Source organism: Prosopis cineraria, unplaced genomic scaffold (assembly GCF_029017545.1).
Source record: "Prosopis cineraria cultivar Desert tree isolate PC_DT_omini unplaced genomic scaffold, ASM2901754v1 PC29, whole genome shotgun sequence".
In the NCBI taxonomy this organism is placed as follows: Eukaryota; Viridiplantae; Streptophyta; class Magnoliopsida; order Fabales; family Fabaceae; genus Prosopis; species Prosopis cineraria.
In genome coordinates this window covers 78,004-90,517 of record NW_026555360.1, presented here as the reverse complement: position 1 = coordinate 90,517, position 12,514 = coordinate 78,004, and the positions used below count along the sequence as shown (strand labels likewise).

General features: G+C 28.4%; 1 non-coding gene and 1 pseudogene across 1 annotated transcript; one reads left to right on the top strand and one right to left on the bottom strand.

Annotated features, from left to right (window-relative positions):
* Positions 1-418: 418 nt before the first annotated feature.
* LOC129294968 (uncharacterized) lies at positions 419-5,322 on the bottom strand (annotated as a pseudogene).
* Positions 5,323-11,502: 6,180 nt separating this feature from the next.
* On the top strand, positions 11,503-11,694 carry LOC129294970 (small nucleolar RNA U3). Its single transcript, XR_008589472.1, has one exon. It is a non-coding gene; the product is annotated as a small nucleolar RNA U3 (small nucleolar RNA).
* The last annotated feature ends 820 nt before the right edge of the window (positions 11,695-12,514 follow it).

Genomic DNA, 12,514 nt, shown 5'->3' with positions numbered 1-12,514 from the left:
GTATATATTATTTATACTTATTTTTTAAAAAAAGTATTAATTACATATTTTAAAAAACAACATTTTGCATACATAAAAAATAAAAAAAAAACACACAACTTTAGTCAAAGAATGCACATATGAAATATTTATTATAGGAAAATGAGATTTGATGAGGATCAACATGTGGATGTCTAAAATTGATATTAATAAATCCCAGCATTGACTATTTTTTTAATGCATGGAGAATCAAATTTGATTTGATGAGGAAAGCTAAGGCAATAGATTACACCACAAAAAAATGCTTAATAAATGATGCTATAAAGAATAATATCCTGAAAATATAAACTAAAATTGCCAAAAGATTAATATTGTCCGTGTGTCAACGCCAAAGTAAAAATGGAGCTGACATGGCTTGCTAATATGATGACACGCGTGCTTAGGGCGTCTTGATTATCTGGGTAACAAGTCCAATTGCAATTGTTCTTCCTAGTGCTCTTAGAGACACCCTTCCAAGAGTTTTACAGTTGGAGGATTCTACCACACAGACTGGCTCTTGTAAAATTACCTGAAATCAGAGACAACTAAATTTACTCCATGTTTGTGTGGCGTCTGGGACTATAAAGAAGGAGGAATTGTGAGAGAAAGAGAGATTGTTAGGACAGCTTTTTTGTTTATTTACCTCAACTACTGCACTCTGCTTTGCAATGAGACAGCGAGGGAACTTTTTTGTCATCTCCCCAGTCTTTGGATCAAGTACTGACAATATTTTTGAAACTTTGGCAGGCTCTTTGGCGTGGTGTATATGAAACTCTACCTGCACAAGTAAGAAATTAAAAAAAAAAAATTGAATTTTTCCTTTGTCTCTTCCATAAAATAAGCAACAAGCGAGATCTTACACAGCTCCTACCTGCGATCCTACCAATATGGGATTGGCACCTTCCAAAACAAGCACCTTCAACTCCAAATGACTTGCAACTGCAACAGGAAAATCAGGATGGCATAATACTCCTCCTGACATTACATGACTTGCACCTACACCATTCAATGTGACGGCTACATTATCTCCAGCTCTTGCAATAGTGCAAGCATTAGAATCACGCTCCAATGTGCGAACCGTCCCCAAAACAGCCGAAGGCATAACCAAGACCTACAATTTCAGACAGTTGAAAAGAAATAAAAATTTTTGACAACAAGAAGACATGCATGCATACCTATTCAACTGAGCAAAACCAACATGAAGGGTAAAATGTTACATAGGAGATTATTTTTGACAAGGACAAGAGCAATTCCTATTCCAGGGGCGGATATAAGATGGTGCTTGAGGTTGGTACGAAATAGGAGGGAGGGAGGTCAATCGAGAACAAAAAATTATGCTTTAAAACTAAGAATGGCTGCGAAAGACCCTCAGAGAACAAGTTTCAGAAAAGTTCAGCTTCAAAACACTCAAGTTTGGAGAATAACTAATTTGACTTTTCAATTGACAATCTATAGAACCTCTATAATAACACTGGCCCATCATGTACCTTTGATCCGATCCGAAGAGCTCCGGCTTCTAATTTACCACAGGCAGAGGCCTGTCCAAGCGTAGGTGATTTGATAATATCACATATTGGCATTAATAGAGGCTTTGATAATTCTCTAGTTGGAGGTTGGAGCGAATCAATAGCATCTAACAGATAGGGTCCTTTATACCTGTTGAAAATCAAGACAAGCATATATAACTATAAGGAGAGAAAGTGGGGAGAGGAAATGAGGGCCAATCAATATATGGTGTCAAAAGGCTCAATAACAATGTAAACAACACTAGCCCTCAACCCCTATTTATTTTTAGACGATAAAAGAATTTATTAGTCAGATGAAAGAGCAATAGTAAAGTGCAAAAACAGAGGACAAGAGATCCTCCCCAAACAAACGAAAACAAACTAGGCTTGTCCAATCCCTTTCCCCACAAAGCAACACACAAATATCTTAACCATAGTAATGAGACGACTTACCAGGTCTTGAGACGAACATCAGAAGGAGATGACACTAAATTTTGATTTTCTATGACGCTCAAGGCAATCCATGATACCGAAGAGTCTTTAAAACCACATCTCCGGAGAAAACACTCCCAATTGCTGTCTAATTAACTCAAATCGATCTTTAGAGTATCCCACAGCATCCATCTTATTTATTGCAACAATAACCTGGTCAACACCAAAACTTCTGATAAGCTGTGCATGCTCCTTTGTTTGTCCTTTGTCACTATCCATTCCTGCTTCATACGCACCAATTGATGCATCAACAACAAGAATTGCAGCATCAGCTTGTGTTGCCCCAGAAATCATGTTTGGAACAAAATCTTTATGGCCGGGGGAGTCAAGCACAACAACATTATATTTCTTAGTGTCTAAATATGCCACAGCAACTGTCATAGTTAATCCCCTTTCCCTTTCTTCAGAACTTTCATCCAGTGCCCAAGCATAAGCGAAGGATCCTTTACCCTGATTGAAAGGGAAAAAAGTAGGGCGATGGAATTAGTGCATGAACACAACACATTAAGTTTTAGAAGCACTATCAAAAAAAAGAGATTACCTGCAACTTGGACTCCTTTTCATATTTGTGCATTTCTTTCGGAGTAATTCGTCCCAACAAATGTAATAGTCTACCTGAGAGCGTTGACTTCCCAGAATCAACATGACCAACCTAAAATCAACAAATATTGGAAAATTTAGAGAAAATAATTGTTGGAATTTTTTTTTACTGAACATAAGATAGAAGAAATTATTGGCTTACAACTGCAAGATTCAGCTGTGTCAATGTATCTTCACCTTGTTGAGGGAGCATCCATTCTTCTGGTTTGTAAGGTAGTTGTGGATGAGATCCTTTAGAAGTAGTATTATCTGACTTTCCAGTTCTTACATCAAGAGAACTACTTTCAGGCCTGACATCTTTGCTAGAAGAAAAATAAATTTTACCACCACTGTCCCCGACTTTCAGCAGTGTAGACAAACTATCCGACAATTCTTCACTGGATTGCATATCAATTTTGCGATCATTGGATGACTTGATTTTACTCATTTTACCTTTGCCTTTTGCAGAAGATGCTGATAAGCTGCCTGAAGTTTTATTACTTGTTTCTAGAACAAAAGCTACGTCCTTAAAAAGCTTGCTCTTGGCATAACTATACTGCCTGCCCTTCTGAACCAAAGATGATGAGTTGACAGAACTTTCACCATTTGACTGTGCTTTCAGTTCATTACTCTGTGTAATGCTTGATGAAACGCAAGAACTTTTAGTGTCAGTAACTGTGCCTGCAAGCATGAGAGAAACAAGATCAATACATGTTGGTGCGCAAGGAATTAAGATTTGAAGTTAACATTTATATGAAACCTACTTTGCAATTCCACTTATCATTTTCTCCAATTTTCGTTTCTTTTATTTCATTTTTTTTTTGGGTAAAAGTCACAGAGCTAAATTCGCAGCTTAAAGACCCAGATGAAAGAGTTGGACCGTAACAAAAGTTCAGGTTCAGGCTGGTTTCTTTTCCTTTTAGAAGAACAACGTTGAACATTTTTTATTGCAAGAATTAAAAAGAAAGGAAAAAAAATTATTTACTATCTCAAAAAGTATCTGATACGTGATTTCATAAGCAGCCACAATTGCAAAAGACATGTTTACCTATTAAATCCTTTTAAGACCCAATAGGACCACATTTCTATAACTATCAATCCATCATACCACCTTCTCATTGCAAAGGATATAGAACACAAACACCTTTAACATCTTCCCATACAATTTCTAGAAGATGTAGTAAAACAATATTTGCAAAAAGTATTAAAAATAACAGTTTTTTATCGTTTACAGGTGTCTTCATATTAGAAACAATTTTATTTGATGTATGATTAGGCATTAAATGTTTGTCTTTTTTACTAGATCTAACCCATCAAATTTCATCTTAGTGTCTCTTAACTTTGAAGAGCATTGCAAATCATTTTTTATTATTATTTGATATTTAATAAATAAAGAATACATCACTAAAAAGAAAAGAAATATATCTGCAGGGGAAAAGAATATTTTTTAACATGAAAGTAAGCTCAACCTGGAAGTACTACTCCTTTAGCTAAGTGAGACAATATACTCAATAGACTAAGATGGGGAGAAAATTTTTCTATCTATTTTAGTGTTTTATAAGTTTTGGACCCTGGGGAGTAGAAAGAACTAAATGCAAACCCGGGGATGAAGAAGGGGGAGGGTGAGAGGGATAGTGATAAATGGAGTGCAAAAAATATCCTTGTCACACGAAATACAAACTAAGTCACATCTTGTATTACACTATCATTAAATAACCAACCTGTTTTGTTATTCTCAGAAGCTCCTGCATTAACTAAAGGATAACGCACAACACCACAAATATCACATATATTCATGTCCTCCTCATTATCATAAGTGCAAATAGAGCATCTCCAAAATCCTTTAGCCTCTTGCTTTTTATTAGTTTCAGGTCCTTCTCCTGTTATCAAAAAGTAGTAGTAAGCTGGTTTGTGCAAAGAACAAGACTTGACAACATTCCTATCTTCCTGAGAAGCTCAATGACCCAGGCAGAGGACAACATATGGAGAGGCCAAAATGAAAAGGAAAAAAAAAAAAAAAGCAGCACCAAATGGGGTGGTTACAATTAATTTTATCATTTTTACAAATAAAAAAGGGAAAAATACAAACATTAGTCCCTATAGTTTTATCAGCTTTCCTTTTAATCCTTGTAATTTTTTTTCAGTCCTTATAATCCATGTAATTTAACATTTTTAAGGATTTAAGGAACAAACAACACCCAATCTTGTTGAATTTATATCTACAGAAAATACTTAAAAAAAAATTATAGGGACTAAAAGCAAAAATTTGATGAAAATATAAGAACTAATGATTATATTTTTCCTTAAAAAACCAAATTTATTAACAAAAAAAAAACCTGTAACATGGGGGGAAGCATGGTGCTTGCCCACCTTGTATCCATTAGAGAAAGATGAATATAGATTTAGGTCTCGTAAAAGAGATAAAAAATTCAAATGTGATATTTGTTTAAGAATTGTTTCTTTTATGTCACTCATTAAATGACGTCCACAACATTTTGGACGAAATATTAGAGGTGAAGGTAAACAACTACTAACAAATACAGTAAAGATCAAAGAAGGTTCGGTCAAAGCAAGATATAAAGTAATCACTAATCCAGAAAACCAACATGTAGAGACGTAAACGAAGTGAAATACACTAACCATTTTCTTTTATTTCGACATCATAATCATAGTCTTCATAGTCATCGTAATCATCATAATCAAGTCTGTAATTCACCTTACGTGACATGCTGCCAATACAACTGCTTGAATAGAGAATTCAGATTATTAGAAATGCAGTGCATGCAAACATTGAAACTGTGCTTAAAATTTTGAAGCAGACGGGGAAATGTTTGCTATTTATCTGATATCTCCGTACTGTAATAGTAATATTTAATTGTGACCTTTGTAAATATAACTTATGTTATAAATCCAAACAAAACAACACAAGCAACCAAACATTTATTATATTTTGCTTTGTAATCAATTTATTATATTTGTCAATAAGATACTATTGTATATCAATAATAAAACTCTTGTATATTAATATATACTAGTTATGTTACTAAATTTTCAAAAATTTAATCCATATTTTTTGGATAAAAGATTTTTTTGCCAATAGGCAAATTTATCCTATTTAATTTAAATAAATTAAAATTTTAAGAAAATAAACAAAAATATATTTCACTTCACTAAATCATTTCCCTAAAAAATTACTTTATGATGTATTTGGATTAATGAGGATTTAAATTTATAATTAGATTTAGATCAAATCACTCATTTGAATAAACAAAATTATATGGATTTGGATTTGCCATCTCTTATTACATTTATTTTTCTTTTGTAAATTTTAAATTTCTCTTACACCTTTTCGTATTTTTAACAACGATTCTTGTATCTTTTTTTTTTTGTATCTCTTTGATTGAAAAATATAGATAAACTTATCACTTTTAATTTTTTTTTGAAACTCAAATCATTAATTTTCTTTATTTAAAATTTTTTAAACTACCCAAATAAAGGATAGTGAATATATAAATTCTAAATTAAATATTTAAAATGCCAGATTTTAAATATAAAATTTAAATCTAAATTTATTAATCCAAATGCTACCCTAATTATTTTAAGGTTTAATTTTAAAATATATTTAACCATTTTTAACATTAATTATTTTATGTTTGGTTACAATAATAAAAAAGTAGTTATTAATTTAATTTATTATATAAAAATTATTTATTATTTAATTAATTTAAAATTATATATTACCTACGTGTATATCCTATTTTTTTAAAACATTTTCTTTTATATATCACTTTAGATTATAATCACAAAACAAAAATTTGTGTTATTAAAACCTTCGAAAATAAAAGAGAATGTCTTTGAAAAAAGAGATATAATAAGATACCATAAAATTTTAAAATAATTAAATAATAAATTATTTTTATAAAATAGAAAAAAATTAACTAATAGTTAATTTTTATTATTGTTAAAAAAATAAAATAATGTTTACCTCTTTTTATAAAGTTCATAAACTATCTAATAATTATTTATTTTGTAATTTAAAAAAAACGTGCTATTTAATTTTTTTAATGAACAAAGGAACAATTAATTATGCTGAAGCTAATATAGTTTTGTTTAAGAAAATGATTAGATACCTTTTTTCTTTAAATTTTTCAATAAATATCATAAAACCTCATAAAGTAATTTTTTTTAAAAAAAGTAATTTTTTTATTAAAAAAAGGAAACAACTGGCCTTGACAATAAAATTTCTCTAAAATATATAAATGATAATTTAGTTTTTCAAAATGTCATAATTTTTTGAAGTCTTTAAAAACTTTTTTGTCATTAATAAATTTATATAAATTATCAAATCAACCTTGTTGAAAATAAATTATTTACAAGTTTTATTTAAATATCCATAACTTTTTTTTATATTTATAACAATGCAATAACAAATTACAGCTTCACATATTAATTTCTTATTTACTGTTGAATTATTGTGAATATAAGAAAAAAATTTATAAATATTTAAATAAAACTTGTGAATCATTTATTTTTAGCAAGGATAATTTGATAATTTATATAAATTTATTAATGACAAAATTGTTCCTAAAGATTTTTAAAAAATTATGACGTTTTAAGGGATTAAATTATCATTTATATATTTTAAAAAAATTATTATTATTTTTCCTTAAAAATCTGTCAGCAAAAAAATCATGAAGTATAAAATTTCTGTGTACGTTTCAAGCTAACCTTCTGAAAAACCCAGTTTGCCCCTAAACCACGTTGCAGCCGAAGCAGCTCTACTCTACTCTTGTTTTTGCGTTCTGGAATCACCGCTAATATTTCTCAACAACCAGTGTTACCTAACCTCTCTGCGAAACAAGAATATGACTTCTTATGTGAGAGGGAGGGTTGCCGTCGAACTCGTTTCGCCAAGCAATATGGAGCGAGGGCCGCTGGCGGTAGGCAAGAGAGGTACTAAGAGTGGGACGGTGAAGGGATTTTGTGAGGAAGAGGGTGGCGAGGGAATATATAATGATATGTGCGAGTTTTTATAGTATTATTTTTTGTTTTTTGTTTTTTGTTTTGCACCAGCAAAGAAGGGATAAAGATCTTAAAAAAGGCTGACATATGTTTTATATTTATTTATAATAAAAAGTGATAATTAATTATTTATTTTAAAATTTTATTATATCTTTTAATATTTCTATTTTATAAAAATAATTATTTTAAATCATATGATATGATTGTGTATCTTGTATTTTTGAAATAATCTCTTTCATCATAAGCTTATAAAAGTAATTTCTGAAAATAATTTAAAATTTATTTATTCTAGATTTTGTTATTTTTAAAAATTTAAATAAATATTATAAAATTTTACAAAGTAATTTTTTTAAAAAAAGTGATATTTGGGATATATAGAGGTATTATAAAATTATAAAATAATAAAATAATAAATATTTTTATTAACAAAATTAATTTTTTTAGTAATTTTTCTATAAATTATTTTTATAAAAAATTAAGGAAGATATTATAAAATTTTAAAAAAATTAAATAAATATTTTTATTATTGTAACTAAATATAAAATAATATCATTTTTTTATAAAATATCTGCAGAGAAAATCTCTGTTTTTTTTAAAACGTCTAGAGCTTGCTTTGTTTAAGATTAAATCATTTTCAAATAAGTAATTTTTATATAATTTGAAGATTTTATAAAAAGAGATTTATTTTATCAAGATTTTATAAAAAATAAACATTATTTTATGTCTAGGTACAAGAATAAAAGTAATATTAGTTAGTTATTTTTAAATTTTGATATCTTCTTTGATTTTCTTATAAAAATAATTTATTATTTACTTATCTTAAAATTTTATGATATTTTTATATATTGCTCTTTTTCGAATCATTTTCTTTCACATATCTCATCAAATTATTTTCAAAAGCTACTCAAAGTATATTTTTAGCATGACCCAAAAAAGTAGCTTTTTTTTAATAATCAAAAAATTTAGGTGAATTAAGTTTCGAGGCTCACTAGGTCAAAATTAAAGAAAAAGTATATTCTTAAAATAATTAAAGATCTAACTTTTTTTTTTCATATTTTGAGTATTTTTAAAATTTTAAACAGATGTCATTTACTGCCCATTTGTTTAAAATTAAAAAATAAGTAATTTTTAAATTGTTTAAAAATTTTATAAAAAGATATTTATTTTATAAAAATAAACATTATTTTATATTTGGTTATAATAATAATGATGATGATTAGTGATTAGTTATATTTAAATTTTATGATATCTTCCTTGATTTTTTATTTACAAAAATGACTTATTATTTTGTTAATTTAAAATTTTATAATATCTTCATGTACCCAATATCTTTAAAGCACTCTCTCTCATGCACTATATGAGATTATTTTCAGAAGCTATTCAAAATAGTTTCTTAAAATAATAAAAAATCTACTTTTTTATTTTAATTATTTTTAAAATTTTAAATAAATATCATAAAAAGTCAAGGAATATATTTTTCAAGTATTTTTTAATAAAATAAGCTGAAATAAGCGGACCTTTAAACTCAGAAGATAACTTTTTAAGAAAATAAGTGATTTTTTTATAAAATAATAAGTTGAAACAAATGGCCCATAAACTATATAAAGATAATTTATTTTTTTAATCTTAAACAAAAGTTCTTATTTGGTCAAGAGAGGCATATATTTAATTTCAAGAAACTTGACATTACAACGCATTTTTTTCCTTAACCTTATTAAAGTGAAACTAAGCATTGAAAGAGTAGAAATGAAAGCATATAAATTACCTCTTGTATTTATTTTTAAAATATTTTTTAAAATTCAAATCAAACAATTATTAATTAAAACTTGATTTAGGAGTGCAAATTCAGTTATTGAAACTAAATTCATTTGGGTTCAAGTTTATTCGAGTGGCCTAAATAAATATGAAATGAAAAAATTTTTAAACTCCAAAACTTGATCATAAGATTTTTCAAACTTATTTGGATAGGTCCATCGAACTTGTTTCAAATTACTGTCTCCTGTAGATGATCAAGAAACTTCACTATTCTTTTAAAAAAAATTAAAATGTTTACTTATAAAAATACTAACTTAGATTTTGACCCTCTCACTTTATATTTTATTTCAATTTAGCTTTCCTATTTATTAGTTGTGGTTCGTTATTATCTGAAAATACCATTTTTTTTTTTAGCCAAAATCTAGAAGTACGACTTGAGACCAAGAAGACTTCACAAAACTTTGCAAATCTTTTTTAGCTACTATCTTCTCAATGGAAAGAAAATTGTAACAAATGATCCTATATGTTTAATATATATATATATATATATATATATATAATTTTCATACATCGATCGTATAATATAAAAGGTTAAAAGATAAATTTATCCCAGAATTTTTTATTGCCCTCCAACTTTCAAAATGAGCGCAATGTCATCCTATCCATTGGCACACATACTACTTGTTTTGACCCAATATACACGTGGCAAGCTAAGCTAGACACACAAAGTGCAGGTTTGGACCTGTCTTCTTTGACACCTCACAGGTCCATGAGTGTTGGTGGAGGCAGCCATGGAAGCTTTGTTAAGCTTCTTTTTAATCGGCACATATTAGCCTCACCCATAGCAAGATTGACGTAGCTCCGACAAGTGCTCCTAAACGCAGGACGTAGACTCTGTCCAAAATTATTGTAGTGGCCATCTGGATCCCACAATGCAATATTCACGAAACATATATTCTGAACTTGATATCCTCCTTCAGAAAAAGAGAAACTGAGACGAAGCTCTAAACTTGAAGCTCAAATAGTATCCAATCCAAATTGAGAAAAGAATACAAGGAAAGCTTCAAACTTGGGGTCCAAAATCTTGTTCCTCTTGTTGAGAACGAAAACCCATAAGAAATCTCAAGCTTAGGAACTCATTGGAGACCGTTTGGACTTCGGGGCACAACGTGTTAGATGTTTTATCGCATATTATAATTATATATATTATATTATGTTTATAAAAAAAAATTTAAATCTAATATATCAATTTAAGATATCATTTAGTTATGAGATATTATTAAGGATATAATAAAATATTTTGAGTATGGCCGAATTGGTTGATTGAATTTAGGTTTAGGAATCCGCTTAGTGTAAATTAAATAACTAAATAACCTTAATAATATGTTATGAATAGAGGTCTATAAACTGAGCTAGTAAACAGAAAATTGTTACACTTTAGGGGCTTCCTGACTAGTGACGGTGGCTTTTCTTGGTTGCCATCATGTGCCTGCATACAGACTCCGTCTCTGAACTCACATGACATAGTTTATATAACATGTGGCATCACTACCTTGCTATTCGATTTTATCTGTTTATTTCGTTTTCCCAATCTCACTTTAAACCGTGCTTTACGACCTTACTTGAATGGGAACTATTCTATAAGCTCGTACTTCTATGTCCTTGAGTTTTAAAGAGACAAGGACCACAACTTGGGCGTGCGTTTGGATAACGCATTTAATCGATTATTTAAAAGAAAATTGATTAAAAATAAAAATTATCTAACCACTCATAAAATGAGTTAATCGATTTTTGGGTCAAAAATTAATTTTATTTAAAAGCTGAAAAACCAAGCGTTCTGCAAAAAACTAATCAAAAACATTGGGGGAAATTACAAAAAAAAGTCCAAGAAAAAATTAAAAAAACATAATTTAATCAAAATAAAACTAAACTTTCTTCTCTGCTCTTTTTGTTAATAAAATTTAAACTTTATATCCTCAAAAAATTAATGTTTGATATTTAAGAATTAAATTATATAGTAATTTATATAGTTAAAATTGATTCTGATTAAATTATTCAAATATTTTCAGCTTTGTTAAAATTATTTTAAAAAAATAATATTTAAATAAATTGTGTTATAATATAATTAATTATGATTAAAATTTATCATTTAATTAATTATTTTTATAATTTATTATACTCACTTAAAATTTAAATAAGCATTTAAATGATGACTGAAGATTACGTGACCAGAGCGTGAACACTGGTCAGCTACTCCAAAACTGTTTGGCTCAGCTTGGCCGCAGAGGATCGCCCTCGCGGGATGGTCACGTGATTGTCTTGACAGGTTCTCAAATTAAAAAAAATAAAAAATCGTGCCTTTGGTTTTGGATTTATTTTCCTATTTTCTTACCAAGAAAAATGCTTCATATTCTCTTTTGATTATTAAATTCAAAAGATGCTTCCTATTCTCGTTTTCATCATTGGAAGTGAAGAGGGAAAAAGAAGAGAATCCACATCCTTCTTCACAGGTGGTCTCTTTTAGATTTAGGAATATAGAGCCCTAAATCCTAATTCTCTATTTTGAACCTTATTTTTTAAACTCGACCTTTATGTGAAGGGCTTAGGGTAGGGCCCATAAGCTCTTTTTCAAAAAAATAAAAATAATAAAAATAAAATTAAACATTATAAATTAATTAAAATATTTTGAAATTTAAAAAAATAAAATTCTCATAATTTTTTAAAAATTAAACAACACACATTTAGAAGTCTAGTAATAAAATTTAAATCTTGGTTAAAAAATAATTTATTTTTTATAAATACACAAACATAATAATTATAGAAAAATAAAAAGTATCAGGAATTTTATATTATAAATTGATATTTATTAAATTATATTAAATTAATTTTAGAATAAATTAGAATTAATAATAATATAATGTGTGTAGGATCAGGTGAGCAAGTCATTGGTTTCAAACACATGTTCCACCAAAAATAATAATAATAATAATAATATAATAGGGTTTGAAGGGCTACCCGAGCCCAAGCCTTTTTTTACAGGACTTATCAGGGCCAAGCCTTCAAACCTGATTATTTTGAAAAAAAAATTATTTTTAAAACCCGAACCCTTATTTAAATAGAGCTTTTAAGCCTGACCCTTCAGG